Source organism: Nerophis lumbriciformis, linkage group LG06 (genome assembly GCF_033978685.3).
Source record: "Nerophis lumbriciformis linkage group LG06, RoL_Nlum_v2.1, whole genome shotgun sequence".
Classification (NCBI taxonomy): Eukaryota; Metazoa; Chordata; class Actinopteri; order Syngnathiformes; family Syngnathidae; genus Nerophis; species Nerophis lumbriciformis.
The window spans coordinates 48,874,681-48,894,132 of NC_084553.2; the positions used below are offsets into that span (position 1 = coordinate 48,874,681).

General features: G+C 38.6%; 2 protein-coding genes and 1 pseudogene across 3 annotated transcripts in view; 1 reads left to right on the forward strand and 2 right to left on the reverse strand.

Moving 5' to 3' along the window:
• The window catches only part of chrna5 (cholinergic receptor, nicotinic, alpha 5), a 30,616-nt gene extending 27,958 nt beyond the window's left edge, over nt 1-2,658 (reverse strand). The window contains exon 1 of the mRNA XM_072913390.1: nt 2,477-2,658. The gene's annotated coding sequence lies outside the window, so the exon portion shown is untranslated. The remainder of the gene's footprint in view (nt 1-2,476) is intronic.
• Nucleotides 1-19,452, reverse strand: part of LOC133608890 (UDP-glucuronosyltransferase 2B37-like) — a 696,509-nt gene that overhangs the window by 30,815 nt on the left and 646,242 nt on the right. The window lies entirely within an intron of this gene.
• On the forward strand, nt 3,042-9,197 carry LOC133608876 (UDP-glucuronosyltransferase 2C1 pseudogene; annotated as a pseudogene).

Here is a 19,452-nt window from a genome sequence, read left to right on the forward strand (position 1 = left end):
GAACAAGTATACTCATTCAACCCTGGAAAAAAAAATCTAATTATATAGCAAAAATCTGACTTTTAACAACAACTGGACAACAAAGTATAAATGTTCTACCCCGAGCAAGTGCTCGCATCATTGTTTTCTGGTGGACATTTTAAGCGACGGACACATTGATCCAGACAAGCAGCAACAATGGTAGAAATCCTAGCGTGTAAGCTTCATCACGAAACTTGGTCAAACATTTGTAAGTAGATATAATTGTGCATAAAGATATTTAGTTTGTTTTGTATTGAAATCACTGATTTTGTGATGTCTTTTGCAGGGCTCAAATTTAACAATGGCAACCACGGCAATTGCCGCGACCGCCCTCGTCATTTACTGTAATGCCCTAAAAAATTGACCAGGATCAGCGGCAAGAACATCCCGTTTATTGTTTATTGAATGGATCCGCATTAGCTGACGCCAAGGCGACTACTAGTCTTCCTGGGGTCCCGTGACCGCCCTTGACTTTTTATTTGTTAATGGACTAAGGATGTAGCAGTCAATGGTATAATGATAATTTGCAGTTAGTAATACCGTCTAATTTTTTAATTAACGAATAACCGTCATTTAATAATGCATTATTGGCAACACAAAGTCAGGCGCATGCGCACTAGCGTCGTTTGGCTTGATAATCATGGCAGACTAACTACACAGACTTTACTCCGAAGATTTCCCCTCGGAGTAAACGGAGCCAAGCGCTTGGTTAAACGTCATTTTTCCCTTGCTTCCCGCCTTTCGTTTAAGAGTGCACTACTTGGGGCGGTATAGCTCGGTTGGTAGAGCGGCCGTGCCATCAACTTGAGGGTTGCAGGTTCGATCCCCGCTTCCGCCATCCTAGTCACTGCCGTTGTGTCCTTGGGCAAGACACTTTACCCACCTGCTCCCAGTGCCACCCACACTGGATTAAAAATGTAATTTAGATATTGGGTTTCACTATGTAAAGCGCTTTGAGTCACTTGAGAAAAAGCGCTATATAAATGTAATTCACTTCACTTCACTACTGTTAGATGGCAACAAGTGTGCACAATATTGGAGACAGACGCACTTGTCCCCACACTAAAAGTATACAGTGAAGGAGAAAAACTATTTGATGTTTCTTTTATTTTCTCAATACAGCGTCCATCAGCTGCTGTGACTAAGAGTTAATGAGGTGAGGAAACATGCAGCAGGTGATGTGTCGTGAACATTGTCGTAACTTGTTTATAAAGTCTTGCGTAGGAAATGGATGGATGGATAGTTTGTTGACTGGGATGCTCACTCGTCCTTTATTTAACTGCAAACTGTATCAGTGTTCAAATAACACGAGCTAAAATGTTTTGTCATATCATCGAATTGAACGCAGGCTGTGAAGATTGTGTATTCGATGTGAGAAATGTCAAGCCTGTTTTTTTTGTTGCTGGCCAATCTGTTGTACTGAAATCACCACAAGGAGGCGTTGGAGAAGAACAAAGCTTGTTTATTAGACTTTATCTTCATTAGACAAACGGCTTTGTGATTATTTATTTTTTTATATCAAAAAGTAAATGCCATGTTTTTTTACATGACTTGTGGTTTTTTTTATGTCACAAAGGTATTATTTACCATTCATGTGACACATCATTTTGCTAATGTTTTATTGTGCATAGTTCATTCCTATATAACATATTTCTGCTCAAACTCTTAATGGATCTGTCCCGATACAGCGTTTACATGTACATATAAATGTACATAACTTAAAAAAATAAATGTAAAAATATAAAAATAAATAAATAAATAAAACACCCTCATCAAAATGTAAAAATAGAGATAAAGGCATCATAGTAATTTACTAAATAGCACCCGATTCATAGATGGCCTACACATTATAGCATTGTTAAAACAACACATTTAATGGCTCAGGACTTTAGCAAAGTAATGTAAAAATGCATACATCAAACAGTCTTGAGTAATTTAATATTCATCCTCTGTATTCATTTAATAATCATTTAATAATGTTTTAGGTATTCTTTATAATTGATAAAAGGCAATGACTAACGCTAATATGCTAACATTAGCGCCTTATGTTTTTGTCTTGTTTAAAAATGTGTCAATTGTCAACAATCCAATCCAATACCTAAATAGTAGTCATTAATACAGCTTAATTTACTGGAAAGTTTTTTTTCTAGTCATATTTTTATTATTCCAAGACATGCACCTGGGGATAAGTTGATTGGCAACACTAAATTGGCCCTAGTGTGTGGATGTGAGTGTGAATGTTGTCTGTCTATCTGTGTTGGCCCTGCGATGAGGTGGCGACTTGTCCAGGGTGTACCCCGCCTTCCGCCCGATTGTAGCTGAGATAGGCTCCAGCGCCCCCCGCGACCCCAAAGGGAATAAGCGGTAGAAAATGGATGGATGGATGGAAAATAGATAGGGGTTTGTCTACTACCAGATAAACAATGGTCGCTTTAAATAGTTAATAGTTACTTACAGTGCCACTCCAGCAAGTAGCCTCATCCCGGTAATGATCTGCATTAGCATCCTGGCATTGGGCTTGCACTTCACTTCGACAACAGTCTGTGAGCGATTGTCTCATTTCGAGTTAATTAAATACAAAACATCAGTGTGAAAATAATAAAAACAAATTACATTTCAGGGCCAAGCCAGTTCCCTTCCTACAGATATGTTGCATATGTTCTTTGATTTTGAAACAAGTTGTAGCTGAGATAGGCTCCAGCGCCCCCCGCGACCCCAAAGGGAATAAGCGGTAGAAATGGATGGATGGATGGATGGATGGATGTTTACAGTAAAGTGGGTGTACTTTAAAGACGGTCGGAAAATTCACGGAGCCGAGTGTAAATTAACCCTACATAATTCGAACAGAGTCGTAAAGAAATAAAGGCAAGACAGTAGTAATATTAGCACTCCATTCGAGGTGTGTAACGATTAACTTGCGTGTACTTTTCCACATATAATTTACTGAACTCTGGAACACAGATTAGCGGAAAGGTGGCATCTCCCACGCTGCTTCACCGTCCCTGAACGCCACACAACAGAGAGACAGGATTTAACAAGTCGGCGAGTTGTTTCCATGTGAAAAAACAACACAGTTGCACCGTAAGTAAGCAACACACACCTACAATGAAACTTGCACAGTATGTTCATTATATTGCTGTATTGATTTGGTTTTGTGTCGATGTAAAGTATGCCACAGAAATACTGAAAAAGTGTACTGACCAGGATTGGAGCATGAAAAAATGTCACCGTTTTACTGTGGATCTGTGTAGAACTATTAATGTGATTTTATACTGTAGCCTACTGTACTGTTTACTATTTCTGTATATGTCATTTGTGATTGAACGGTACTGTACTTTGGACCTGTATTTGAATGTGTCTGATTAGGGCAATCATGTTGTTGTGTTGTTGATGGTGACAGCTCTGGAACCAGTATGGCAACAAAATCATCCAATTTAAGAAGTGTTATCATCGTACAGTAGAATTAAATATTTACACTTTTTTTTACTTGGACAAAGTAATTCAAAATCAGTGTTTAATATTGCGCAAGAGCCCTTTTCTTCTCTAAATCCGTGTGAGTGTCAAATGAAAGTGAGGTCGACGCGAGCAATATAACGTCTTGGTGATGATGAATGGTTTAAATCTTTCAAAAAATATTTTTCTTAAGAGTGTAGAAATTCACTTCCTCCCATTTTAAATATATATTTTTTATGATCCTTTTACACATTTGCCTCTACCTTTTAAAAGCCTGAAACCTGAAAGTACCTCTTGGTCACGTGATTGCATCGCAACAATAGGCGGTAAATTGTAACGCAAGCCAGTAGCAGCATGATAAGCGCTAGGCTAGCCACTAAATTAGTTTGAAGCAACAGAAGAAATAAGTGCTAAGCAAAGTTAAAAAAGTGTGGATAGTAAGTACCACGTTACAGCCGAAAGAAAGCAGCTATTAAAAGGAAACTAACAAGTAAATTAAGAGTCTAGAGCAGTGGTTCTTAAAGGGGAGCATATCACCAGACCTATGTAAGCGTCAATATATACCTTGATGTTGCAGAAAAAAGACCATGTATTTTTTTAACCGATTTCCAAACTCTAAATGGGTGGATTTTGGCGAATTAAACGCCTTTCTAATATTCGCTCTCGGAGCCATGACGTCACAAAATTTTCACAAACACCGAGTCAAATCAGCTCTGTTATTTTCCGTTTTTTCGACTGTTTTCTGTGCCTTGGCGACATCATGCCTCGTCGGTGTGTTGTCGGAGGGTGTAACAACACGAACAGGGACGGATTCAAGTTGCACCAGTGGCCCAAAGATGCGAAAGTGGCAAGAAATTGGACGTTTGTTCCGCACACTTTACAGACGAAAGCTATGCTACGACAGAGATGGCAAGAATGTGTGGACATCCTGCGACACTCAAAGCAGATGCATTTCCAACGATAAAGTCAAAGAAATCTGCCGCCAGACCCCCATTGAATCTGCCGGAGTGTGTGAGCAATTCATGGACAAAGGACCTCTGTAGCACGGCAAGCAATGGCGGCAGTTTGTTCCCGCAGACGAGCGAGCTAAACCCCCTGGATGTCTTGGCTCACACCGTCCCTTATGCCACCGAAGATGATCAAGAGAAGAATATCGACCCTAGCTTCCCTGGCCTGCTGACATCAACTCCAAAACTGGACAGATCAGCTTTCAGGAAAAGAGCGCGGATGAGGGTATGTCTACAGAATATATTAATTGATGAAAACTGGGCTGTCTGCACTCTCAAAGTGCATGTTGTTGCCAAATGTATTTCATATGCTGTAAACCTAGTTCATAGTTGTTAGTTTCCTTTAATGCCAAACAAACACATACCATTTGTTGGTTAGAAGGCGATCGCCGAATTCGTCCTCGCTTTCTCCCGTGTCGCTGGCTGTCGTGTCGTTTTCGTCGTTTTCGCTTGCATACGGTTCAAACCGATATGGCTCAATAGCTTCAGTTTCTTCTTCAATTTCCTTTTCGCTACCTGCCTCCACACTACAACCATCCGTTTCAATACATGCGTAATCTGTTGAATCGCTTAAGCCGCTGAAATCCGAGTCTGAATCCGAGCTAATGTCGCTATAGCTTGCTGTTCTATGCGCCATGTTTGTTTGTGTTGGCATCACTATGTGACGTCACAGGAAAATGGACGGGTGTATATAACGATGGTTAAAATCAGGCACTTTGAAGCTTTTTTTAGGGATATTGCGTGATGGGTAAAATTTTGAAAAAAACTTCGAAAAATAAAATAAGCCACTGGGAACTGATTTTTAATGGTTTTAACCCTTCTGAAATTGTGATAATGTTCCCCTTTAACCTTGTTGGAGGTACTGAACCCCATCAGTTTCATATGCGCATTCACCGAACCCTTCTTTAGTGAAAAATAAAATGTTTTTTTATTAAATTCAAGACAAAGTTATATGTTTTTGGTAACACTTTAGTATGGGGAACATATTGTAAGTAACAAAGACTTAATTTAGAGTTATTTGGACACTAGGGTAACATATTCTAAGTACCGGTAATAAAGACTTAATTTAGAGTTATTTGGTTAGGGTTAGGGTCAGGGTTAGAGGGTTAGGGTTATAATAAAGCCATGCCGAATAAGGCATTAATAAGTACTTAATAATGACTAGTTAAGAGCCAATATGTTACTAATTTGCATGTTAATAAGCAACTAATTAATGGTGAATATGTTCCCCATACTAAAGTGTTAGTGTTTTTTTACTGGTGCATAAAATGAACCGTGCATGAACATCACCTTGTTCAAACAACAAAACCAACACAGTGCAAAAACTCACAACAAATTACACACATATGCCGATAGGGAGAAGTTTGTATTTACACGATGAGTCGGGTGTGTTTTGACCTCCGCCGAACCCCTGAGGCCGACTCACCGAACCCCTAGGGTTCGATCGAACCCAGGTTAAGAACCACTGGTCTAGAGAGAATATGATATAACAACAACTGATGCTGTGTCAGCATTGTCAGTCCGTACATACGTCTTATGTAAAAGGAGATCCATAATTTTGTGGTGTAGATACCAAAGGGTAGTATCAGTATATGATCGATACTAGAGTGATTAGGTCGATATTTTTATTTTCTCAAAATCCTTTTTGTTTTTGTTAATGTTTACAAACTAAGAGAGTCCGGTGTACACAGGAGGACTTTGAAGTCAAAAACCAAAAGTTGAAATTATTTTTAAATGTTATGTACAGCAATATGAATGTATTTATGGTGAGTGCTCTTGACAGCATTCATCATACATACACTGAAACATTGACAGTTAATTCATGTGATCGGAATCAGCAGATTGGAACACACCTATTTAGATTACATGAACAAACAAATTAATAGGGTGACCTAGTTTTTCACATTACTGTAAGTAAATATATTCTGCAGTGCTGGGATATGCTGGATTTTTGGCATTCCCTTTTAATAAAGATGCCAGCCTACCTGTTAGAGCTCTGATATCAATTATCTGATTGCGGCCTTGCTGGGTTTTGTATAAAAGGAACAGGCAATTGAATACATCCCAATGTTGCAGCTCGTCTGCTGAGTCTTACATTGTTTGATTTCAGATGAGACTGACGTGTTTCTGCGGCGCCTTGCTGCTCCTCGTCGTCCTTCCTGCTGGTTGCCAGGGAGGCAACATCTTGGTCTTTCCGATCGAGGGCAGCCACTGGGTGAACATGGACATCCTCATCCGAGAGCTGCACTCGCGGGGGCACAATGTGACCATCGTGCGTCCCCTTAAGACATGGTACATCAAGGACAACGCCTCCTATTACCACACTGTCACCGTCCCAGTAGAAAAGACCTTGGACAAAGAGTTCATCACTAGCATGATTGTTGAGGTAATGGAGTACGAGAGGGGGTCCTTACCCCTGACAACTTTTCTACACTTAAGCGTTGGCATGTTCGGAATTTTCCTTGAAGCTCACAATTCTGTGGGTGAATTTACCACAGCGATGTTGGATGACAACGACCTGATGAGTAGATTAAGAGACAGCAAGTTTGACCTAGTGCTCACTGACCCCTGCTGGGGTGGAGGTGTCATTGTGGCCAAATATTTGAATCTTCCTCTCGTGTACAACGTTCGCTGGATAATCGCTACTGAAGGTCATTTTGCCATCGCTCCTTCGCCACTATCTTACATTCCTATTACGGGAACGGGAAACACCAACAAGATGAGCTTTTTTCAAAGAGTCAAAAATGTGATTGTGTTTTGGATTGGCTACACACAACATAACTTGGTGATTAAGTACATTTACCAGAAAATATGCGACAAATTTCTGGGGCCGGATAACGATATGCACCATTTACTGCAATCTGCAGACCTTTGGCTCATGAGAGTGGACTTTGTGTTCGAGTTTCCTCGCCCCACCATGCCCAACGTCATCTACATAGGAGGATTCCAGTGTCAACCTGCCAAGCCTCTACCAGACCACCTGGAGGAGTTCATGCAAAGTTCTGGAGAACATGGAGTCATCCTCATGTCTCTTGGTACTTTTGTGAGCGAACTTCCTGCCGACTTAACCGAAGAGATAGCAACAGCATTTGCCAACCTGCCTCAGAAGGTCATCTGGAGATATAAAGGTGCTAAACCTTCAACTCTTGGCAACAACACTATCCTGGTGGACTGGATGCCACAGAACGACCTCCTTGGACATCCTAAGATGAAACTCTTTGTGGCTCACGGCGGGACAAACGGTGTCCAGGAAGCTATGTATCACGGAGTGCCCGTTGTGGGAATACCTTTGTTTTTCGACCAGTATGACAACTTGCTGCGTCTCTCAGAAAGAGGAGCAGCCATCATACTCCAGTTATCCTCAGTGGACAAAGACAACAACTTCCTGGAGGCCATGCAGGAAGTTCTTACAAATTCGTCTTACAGGACGAACATGCAGAGACTCTCCAGGCTGCACAGAGATCAGCCCATTGCACCGCTCGACAACGCCATCTTCTGGATCGAGTTTGTCATGAGACACAAAGGTGCAGCTCACCTGAGGACCGAATCCTACAAGATGCCCTGGTACACCTACTACTCTGTGGACGTGTGTCTGTTCCTAGCTGGAGTTGTCTTAGCAGTATTGATCATGTTTTGGATCACAATCAAGTGTTTATATTCTGCTTTGTGTCGAAAGAAAGTCAAACGCGAGTAATCAATCCGTAAAGTCTGTGTTTAAAATGTTCACACGCACCTGAAAGTCTACAAATCAGTTGTACTCTCAAGGCCATGACAAAAATGACATGTTCTGGAGCCATAGCGTCCAGATGACCAAAATCTTTATGTACTATTTTGCTCCTGAACACAAATCTGGCGGTCATTTCCCATAATATCAATTAGTTTTTGTGTAATCTGTAGATAACTAACTGCACTTTGAATACCCCCTTCCATTACTTCAAACCTGATACAGTTAACATTATGAGTAAAAAAATAAATATAAAAGGATCCCAATTTCCGGACTTCGTTGCTCTTCCATAGACACCATAGTCTTTGTTTCCTTGTGGTCTTTCAGCATTTTCTTCTAGCATCTTGAGGAAAACATCAGTAGAAGAGTACTCAAAAAATAGAATACTAGCGGCTCACCTTTTTATCTCAATTTGAGCGCTGAGTCTGCTCTTTTTTTTAATTTTTCTGAAGGTTCGGACTCAGTCTTTCTTCCCTCAAGGGTGTTGTTGATTTTTCTGATTGCATTTGGCTTGAGTCTTTTAAATCGTATGCATTTAAAATCCGACCAAAACACTTATTTTCACTTTTTTATTTTTTTTAAGTCAAAATCATCAAAATGTTTGCTGTAAATTAGACTCATCTCGCTTTGTACGTCAATTAGACTGAAGAGGTCCATACTTTCCTCATATTCCCATCATGCAGGCTGACCCCTTCTTCAGTTGTAGTGCTACAACCTGCAACAACGCATCTGTTGGACATATTTGATAATTTCTTCAAATTCTGCGGAAATATAACACGTTTCAGGATGAAGATGCTACCAAAACAGGCCTACCCACATTTTGGAGCTAAAAGTGTGCGTTCTAAAATGTGCTGAAACTCGTTAACAAGCCTAAAATCACGACTGTGTCAATTTTGGGGGGAATTTTACTTTCATTCATAATTTTTTGGTCCAGACCTGTGAAATAAGTACCAATGTTGTCAGCATTACAGGGCCCTTAGAGTTGTTTTCTAAGATGCAATATATATATATATATATATATTTTATTTTTATTTTTATTTTATTTTTATTTTTTTATCATTTAACAATCATTTAAAAATAGGATTTTATGATTATGATTTAAAATTTAGTTTTCAACAAGTTAAATAAAAGCTTGCAGAGTGCAACAAAAGTTATATATTTCCTACCTGCTTGATTATCTGTTTCATTGATCATCATTATTTTTAAATTGGCTTCATAACTCTTTAATAAGCCCCGCATGTAAAACAACAGGTCTTGTTCAAACTTTTTTTTATACTGGGATGCCCAAACCTTTTGCCTCCAAGGGCCAAAGAAAAAATATGCCAAGAGGCTGCGGGCCAAACACTGCAATTTTAAGCATAAAACACAAATAACCTAAATGTAAATAATACATTTATTTAAATTAGTGTAAATAACATGGATAGATGGTAGGGGTGTAATGATTGATCGATATATTGATAGATCATTAAGATCAATTTATATTCGTAAAATCTCAGAGAAGAAAGTATATATATATATATATATATATATATATATATATATAAAATCGATTTAAAACATAATTAATAAATTATTGATTCTAGAAAAGAAAACATTGGGTTTAAGAACAAAGGACTTCATACTATGTTGTTTTTAGCACTTTTTAAATAAATAAAGACCGCAAACCTATGCGAAAAGATCCAAGATTGCACTCCCCAGAGGACGACGTCGCGGAGGTGTCCGAGTCAACGTTTACTTTTTTTCCTCGCCTTCTTGTGCAGAGCTCGAAGGACAAACTCTGAAAAAGTTTTTTATTTTTCATAAACAGACAGCCTTAATAAAGCTGAGAGATTTTTGGAGCAATTTTGGACTTTTTCACCCCTATGCTAACCAGACGCTCAGACCGCTGCAGGGAACAGAAAACAACAAGCCGAAACAAAAGCGCGGCAGACGGGAAGGAGCTGACCATAGACATAGGCTCATGGTTTACCAGGAATTGATTAACGAATAAGTTGAAAAACTTATTCGGGTGTTACCATTTAGTGGTCAATTGTACAGAATATGTACTGTACTGTGCAATCTACTAATAAAAGTCTCAATCAATCAATCAATCAGCAAAGGAAGGCTAACTCTTCTGGTTATACTACTGGCAAACGTTCAGTATCTGGGAAATATGATGGAGGAACTTCAAATTGAGCGGCAAAACTCGGAGAGGAGGAAGCGGCTGCCCTCGTTGAGCTGGATATCCGGACGCCGCTGTAATTATCTTGGATGATTTTAATCAATCAATCAATCAATGTTTATTTATATAGCCCTAAATTACAAGTGTCTCAAAGGGCTGCACAAGCCACAACGACATCCGCGGTCCAGCGCCCACATAAGGGCAAGGGAAAACTCACCCCAGTGGGACGTCGATGTGAATGACTATGAGAAACCTTGGAGAGGACTGCCACCTCTCTAGGGGAGACCGGATGCAATGGATGTCGAGTGGGTCTAACATAATATTGTGAAAGTCCAGTCCATAGTGGATCTAACATAATAGTGAGAGTCCAGTCCATAGTGGGGCCAGCAGGAGACCATCCCGAGCGTAGAAACATCCCCAACCGATGCACAGGCAAATGTGGTAAATGTGCGGGGCGGGCCGGGGGGTGGGGTTAAGGGGGGGGAGTATATTTATAGCTAGAATTCACTGAAATTGCACTGAAATTCAAGTATTTCTTTTATATATATATATATATATATATATATATATATATATATATATATATATATATATATATATATATATATATATATATATATATATATATATAAAATAAATACTTACATTTCAGTGTTCATTTATTTACACATATACACACACATAACACTCCTCTCTACTCATTGTTGTATTTGAAAGTGCAATGCTTTGCAGCCAGTAGCGCAGCCTTTGAAGGAACATAGGTGAAATTGAATTTGCAGGAAAGGAGTGAGTTTAGGGTTGGATTGTCCATCCTCGTTCCATTCTCTGTCACTATCTTTGTTTGGACATTACTACTTGCCGTAGTTTTGAAGCAATGCATGATGGGAATCCGGATGTTGTGTGTCAGCGTATTAACGTGCCGGCTGGAATAAACACACGCTGAGAAATAGCTCCGTGCCTGCCTACTTTATGGGTTATAGATAAACCTATGGATAACGGAGACATATATAATAGTCTCCTTCTTGTTGTGTGTGCAGTTGCGCACTGAGCTCCAATAGCCGTAGATGTTATAACGCAGGGGTCACCAACCTTTTTGAAACCAAGAGCTACTTCTTGGGTACTGATTAATGCGAAGGGCTACCAGTTTGATACACACTTAAATAAATTGCCAGAAATAGCCAATTTGCTCAATTTACCTTTAACTCTGTTATTATTAATAATTAATGATATTTATCTTTGTGGAAACACTGATCATCTTAATGATTTCTCACAATAAATATATATAGAAACAGATAAATATCAATATGCAACACTTTATTTTTATATTTTCTCTAAGTGCACATTTTTCAAATTGAACATTTTCAAATGATCACTTCTAAGAAAGTCTTGTGAAATCACAATATCCCATTTTAATTAGCTAACCACTAACATTTTTTAACAAATCATGAATTACTTTGCACCATGTTTGTACAAATAATAACTCATGTAAAATACAAAAGTCAACTCTCAAATTTTTAAATAAATCATGTCACACTTTGAACTGGACACCAAATCTGCTATCTGTTTCTTTGTCAGTTAGTGAAGACTAAGTCTTTAAAATATTTTCTTGGATTTTCAAATTCTATTTGAGTTTTGTCTCTCTTAGAATCAAAAATGTCGACCAAAGCGAGATCAGCTTGCTAGTAAATAAATACAATTTAAAAAATAGAGGCAGCTCACTGGTAAGTGCTGCTATTTGAGCTATTTTTAGAACAGGCCAGCGGGCGACTCATCTGGTCCTTACGGGCTACCTGGTGCCCGCGGGCACCGCGTTGGTGACCCCTGTTATAACGTGACTGGGCCGGAGGAAAAGCGGACGTGACGACAGGCTGTCCTCACTCAGGTCCGACTGGAAATCGAGAGAAATTCGGGAGAATGGTTGTCCCGGGAGATTTTCGGGAGAGGCACTGAAATTCGGGAGAGGCACTGAAATTCGGGAGGGTTGGTCAGTATGCTAACACCCTCCCCCCTTCACATCCCACTTCCACGGATTGTAAATAATGAAATGTAAACAATCAAATGCATATACTTGTTCTTTTGCTTTCTGAACTCACGATGGTCACTGCTCGCTGTACATATCCTGCGAAGTCAGACCCACACTGTTTCAATGTCCATTTCTCTGATGATGCAATTGTTGATGACTGAAGTGCTGATGGTCAATTGTACGGAATATGTACTGTACTGTGCAATCTACTAATAAAAGATTCAATCAATCATGTATAATGTACCCTAAGGTTTTTTGTTCAAATAAAGCCAATAATGCAATTTTTGTGGTCCCTTTTATTTAGAAAAGTATCAAAAGTACCGGAAAGTGTCGAAATACATTTTGGTACCGGTACCAAAATATTGGTATCGGTACAACACTACCCCTAATACATGGCAACTAGTTAGCCTTGCAGACATGCCATCAATGATTGTATGAGCTTGAAAGAGATCCGTATGAATATGTATTATTTTTGGTGGGATAAACCATACAACTCAATGGTCCAAATTTGGTCCACAGGTCCCACTTTAGGTACTTCTGCAGTCTTCTTTTGCATGTGGTTTACAACAATGGAATACCCTGGCTCTTTGTCCCTTCTAGGCACGCAGATCCAATAGGCGTGACTTATCAGGTTACACCATTGGTCACAGCCACTTATTGTAGTACGTGTAGATTAGGTATCACGTTGCAATGGCATTATCGCTAATAAACGACATGTCTCAATTCATCACTGGCTGCGTCCTTCTCTTAAACAAATAAACATCCCACCTGAAATAGACGCCTTTACAAGTGTTGGAACACAATCCGTTCTGAGGCGCTGTTTGATTTTGAACATTGTGAACCCCATTTTTCCTACAGGAACTGAAGAAAATGGAATTTATCCATCCTAGGTTCAGACTGTCACTACTACAGCCTTCATTAGGTCATTCAGGACTGAAGAAAAGATCATCGGCGTCCACCTTTGCCCCCATACAGTTCAGGTAATGGTTTAGTAAAGCGGGTTGCGCACATGAAGACAATTACTTTTGTCCCGGTTTCCCCCCTTTCAACTAAAGAGAGGAAACGTCTGATTATCGTATGTCACAGGTGTCAAACTCAAAGCCGGGGGGCCAGATGTGGCCCGCCACATCATTTTACGTGGCCCGCAAAAGTCTGGGAATAATAAGCCTCAATAAAGTACTTTATCTTTTCTTATTAAATGCATTCATTCTTTGTATTTTGACCGAAAAAAAATACATGTAGCTACTACATACACTTGCATATCTTTTCTATATACCTGTATATACATACTGTACATGCCAAAAATTTGGACACACCTTCTCTTCATTCAATGTGTTTTCTTTATTTTCATGACTATTTACATAGTAGGTTGTCACTGAAGGCATCAAAACTATGAATGAACACATGTGGAGTTATGTACTTAAAAAAAAGGGTGAAATAACTAAAAACATGTTTTTAATTCTAGTTTCTTCAAAATAGCCACCTTTTGCTCTGATTACCGGTACTTTTATTGCACACTCTTGGCATTCTCTCGATGAGCTTCAAGGGGTAGTCACCTGAAATGGTTTTCACTTCACAGGTGTGCTTGAAGCTCATTGAGAGAATGCCAAGAGTCTGCAAAGCAGTAATCAGAGCAAAAGGTGGCTATTTTGAAGAAACTAGAATATAAAACATGTTTTCAGTTATTTCACCTTTTTTTGTTAAGTCCATAACTCCACATGTGTTCATTCATAGTTTTGATGCCTTCAGTGACAATCTAAAATGAAAATAGTCATGAAAATAAAGAAAACGCATTGAATGAGGAGAAGGTGTGTCCAAACTTTTGGCCTGTACTGTAATGTAATATATATATATATATTTTTTTTAATAATCCCACAAATATTATACATTTGAAACATTGTTTGAAATCTTAAATATCTGCCAGACGTATGATTTCACAGCAGGTTATCCATTAAATTGTACACTGTGGAAAATGACAATGGATTTTTGCGATAAAAAAAACGGGCACCTCAGTCGTCAGGATTTTACCATCAAATTCAGTGGTAACATTTTTCAATTTCCAGTAACATGCTAGAAAACACAGTAAATTTAATGTTAAAATTTTGGCAACTGAGCTACCAGTTTTTTTAACCACAAAATCTACAGATTATTTAATCAAATACTCAAATGCATGGGCAATTGTGTAATGATATCATGAGGTAAATCCGAATACAGATATATTTATATAATATTCAATTACTGTGACAAGTGGCCCTCTGAGGGCAGCCATAACTGCCATGTGGCCCCCAATGAAAACAAGTTCAACATCTTATTAGACTGTCTGATATGATTGTCCTGTGGTCTGAGGTGTGTTAAAATTGAATCTGTCCCCATAGTCGACTACAAAACTCTTCACGTCTCCCATGTATCTGCTCTGCTAATTGTCATGTGGCACAAACTCATAAAATAGCCAATTATTGTGTTTTAACTGGTTAACGTTTTGACTCTTGCATGTACACTATCATGTTAATCAAGTATAAACGCAGATTGATTGCATAATTTATTTGGACCGCTTATGCGCTATGGAAGTAGAATTGTCTCACATCGACTTATATATATCAATATGATATTAATACATTTGCATATATTAATAAATATACAAATACAAATGTGATATACAAATAAATAAATTTGTATAAATGAACGCGTATTTGTAAATATATTTTTGAAATTTGAAAATATATACAAATAAAATGTATAAATATAAAAATGTGACATCCAAATAAATCAAGAGTTTGTATAAATAAATGTGTATTTGTAAATATATTTTTGAGATTTGAATATAAATATGCTTGATTTTGTATTTGTATTTGAATTGAATTTACCTATGTGGATCGCTTTTTTGCTTTTGTGTCGATGAGACATTCCTACCACAAACCAGATGCACAAATACATGTGACCTACACACTCCCCTGAACAACCAGCAGAGGGCACTGCAGCCAGAGCGGTCTGGGTCACAGACATGGTCAGACACTGGCAAGCCAATCAGAGGCACACTAGGGAGGGTCATATTACATCATGACTTTTGGTATGATTCGACACACATTGCACTGATAAGAGATCAATATCTCCATCGGGACAAGGTCATTAAACGGCATTGATACAATAAAATAAGCAGCTAACACGGTCTTTCAGATTAACTGGATAAATTAGCATTAGCTAATACAACGCTAACGTTAGCTAGCTCAGGCCTGTTGTGCGTTCCCTCTGTAAAGATGGGGATTGTTTTTGTGCAGAGAACTGTGACCCAGACCGCTCTGGCTGCAGTGCCCTCTACTGGTTGTTCAGGGGAGTGTGTAGGTCACATTTATTTGTGCATCTGGTTTGTGGTAGGAATGTCTCATCGACACAAAAGCAAAAAAGCGATCCACATATGCAAATTCAATACAAATACAAATACAAAATCAAGCATATTTATATTCAAATCTAAAAAATATATTTACAAATACACGCTTATTTATAAAATTCTTTATTTATTTTTATGTCACATTTTTATATTTATAAATTTTATTTGTATATATTTTCAAATCTCAAAAATATATTTACAAATATGCGTTCATTTATACAAATTATTTATTTATTTGTATATCACATTTGTATTTGTATTTATATATTTATTAACACATATTAATATATCATATTGATATATATAAGTTGAGACAATTCTACTTGCATAATGCGCCTTTACCTTAAACACGAATGGCTACCTGAAAGGCGAAGCAGTTCAATGCATACGGGAGAGAAGTGTTACGATTACGCATCGCTGCGGTAGCTGTGACCCCAAGACCCGGACACAGGAGACGATGTGCAGTTAATAATATCTTTAATTCTCAAAACGCAAGGAGAGTGCAGCAGGGAAGTGCACAGGAAGCACAAGAAAAGTTGTGCAAGTTTAGCAAAGAATTTACCAGCAACATTTACCATGAGTGATAAATAAAGAGATCATTTATAGGGCTAGCATATAAAGACGCCTGATTGGAGTGTGCCCAGATTGCCAATCAGAACAGGAAGTGGAACGAAAATAAGAATGCCAAACAGTAAACTCGGAAAAACAATACAAAAACATAAAACTGGGTCAGGCCTGAGGTAACAGGTCCTGACAAGGAGACCGGGACTAGTGTGCTCGCTGGTCAGTTGCCCTTCAAAATACATCCTGCCGGGATTTTAGATAAAACTGTTAGCAAGTTTTGAACAAATAAATGATATGCATTCAGGTAAAAAAATGTATCATTTATGACATTCGGACATTGAAATTGAATTTGTGTCAAAATATCGGGGTCTCTTTTAAAGTCAATTAAAATTATACACGCAAGCAATTAACTGTGATTAATTAAAATGCAAAAGTGTGAATAATCTGATTTAATTTTTTTATCATTTGACAACACTAGTTTAATGTGCAAAGTACAGTATATTCCGGGCCATAGGGCGCACCGGACTATAAAGCGCACTGCCGTTGAATGGTCTATTTTCCATTTTTTTTCATATATGCCGGATTATAAAGCGCATTAAAGGAGTCATATTATTAATTTTTTTTCTAAATTTAAAAACACTTCCTTGTGGTCTACATAACATGTAATGGTGGTTCTTTGGTCAAAATGTTGCATAGATTATGTTTTACATACCATCTTCAAACCGCTTTCTGACAAATCATATTGCCATCATAGTGCAGTCTACACTTATCTCTTATGTATGACTGCCATCTACTGGTCACACTTATCATTACACCATGTATAAAAATAAAATGTATTCGAGGTCGGTAAGCAAAACCAGAATTATTCCGTACATTAGGCGCACTGGGTTATAAAGGGGGGAAAAAATTGATTTTAAATGCGCCGTATAGTCTGGAAAATACGGTATGTGTTTTTTATTTATAGTTGCCAGATGTATTTAGCTAGATCACATTTAGCTCTTAGTAGTATACTTAGCTCATCACACAATGTAAAAAAAAAAATAGTCCCAGGATAAAAGTTGTCATGGTGCCTGTGTTTGTGTCCTGAGTGTTGCTATGGTGATTTTTATGGTTGTTGATTTTGTAAGATACCATTTGTTCAGGTGATTTTGGGCTTGTAAAGATGTTGGGACAGAATCAAAAAGTGCGTATTGTGTTACGTTTTCTGTTATTGTAACACACCCCACAGCTGTTCAATGCCTGATGTTGTATCTTCATGTGTGGCGTCTGGAACGGATAAGAAATCACTTCAGATTTAGAACAATCCCACTTAACATTCTAAACTGTCGTTAAAGCGTAAGAAGAAGTGAACCGCTGTCAAACGCAAACAACGTTGTGTACTCACATGAAGGAGATCGTCGATTGTGCTTGGGCGGGGAGTCTCTTCGCATCAAAGGCAGATCACCTTCTGGTGTTCTTATTCTTGTTGACTGAGCAGCCAGGACAAAGACATCAGAGTGTTCACTGCACCTAATAACATTGTTCTTCATGGGGGGAATTCAGGGTGAGGCAAGCAAAGCCAGGAAATATTTAAAGTCCCAGTGGGGAGAACTTTTTTTTGCACACACACACACACACACACACACGAACACGTGCTTTGTTTAACATTTCATTCATCAAACAGGAAGCTACGTTGTTTGCAGAGAGAGGAAAATATGCAGGTTTTGCAGCTAATACAAGAAAATGAGTTGACTTGAGTAGCATTGGATTAATCACAACAAAATGGGCTTGAAAGACAAGCTAAAAGTATATAGTTAGATTCCCCCCCCTTGCAATTGTCTGCATTCGATAACCCTGACTTAAGAGGACAATGCGTAACATAGCACACAAGAAAGGCTGACTTCTTCCTCCCACAGGACCATCACCAGAGACTTTCTAGGCTGCGAAGAGATCAGCTGACCAAGCAGTTGCATTAACGCCCTCTTCTGGATTTGCATGGTATCACTTCATTCCTAACAGTTAACATATTGCTCCTTTATGGATTTAATGCGGCAATAAAAGTGAAATCACAATAATGTTCACACTAGTATGACATATTAAAGAACTGTAAAACATTGTAATAATAAAAAAAATTGTGGCGAATCTCCACCGGAATGTACACGCATATCGCCTCTAGGTAATGCTTTTAATTTTTTTATTTTCCATGCCGACAAAGCAAGGGGGCTTGATAGAAAAAACTCCGACGTAAAGTTTTAAAATGCCCTAGCTTGGTGGTAATTTACAGTCGATTTGCCCTATACATGCTGCTGAATAGCATTAGCGATTTTACATGGCGATTTTAACACCTCCAAATATGGCAATCAAGACTAAAACGAGGACACACGTTGCAATCAAACAGCTGGTGCATAATAATAGATTTTAGTCCGGACTTTCCGTGCGTTGCGTGGTGGGGCCCCTCAGTCCATCACTGATTTGTTATGTTCTATCACTTCAGGGTGCAGCCTCCGGTCTTCAGGCCAGCTGTTACATATACTGTAATATTGTACATGGTAATTGGGATTTGTTATATATTGTATATATTATGTAAAACAATATAATATAATATAATATATCAGTATATATTATATACTGTATATATAATATGTACATATTACATATATGTTATATTTTATATTGCTACTATGGTACATTTTTAGTCAACTTTATACCTGCATTATTCTTTCCATCCTTACCCTTTCCATCCTTTGTAACTGAGCCACTGTGTGGAACAATTTCCCTTGTGGCTCAATAAAGTTTGTCTTAGTCTAAGTCATGGGTGTCAAACTCTGGCCGTGTAATTTGACTTGGCCCTTGAGGCGATATCAAGAGGTGGCCCGCCGATTATATACAGCGGCGGTGCCGCGGTAACACCGCATTCACCGCTAATTCTCATACTTGCCAACCCTCCCGGGAGACTCCCAGATTTCAGGGACCCTCCCGAAAACCGTCACGTCCGCTTTTCATCCAGTCCAACGTGTGCTGGCCCAGTCACATAATATGTGCGGCTTCTGCAGGCACACACAAGTGAATGCAACGCATACTTGATCAACAGCGATACAAGTTACACTGAGAGTGGCCGTATAAACAACTTTAAGC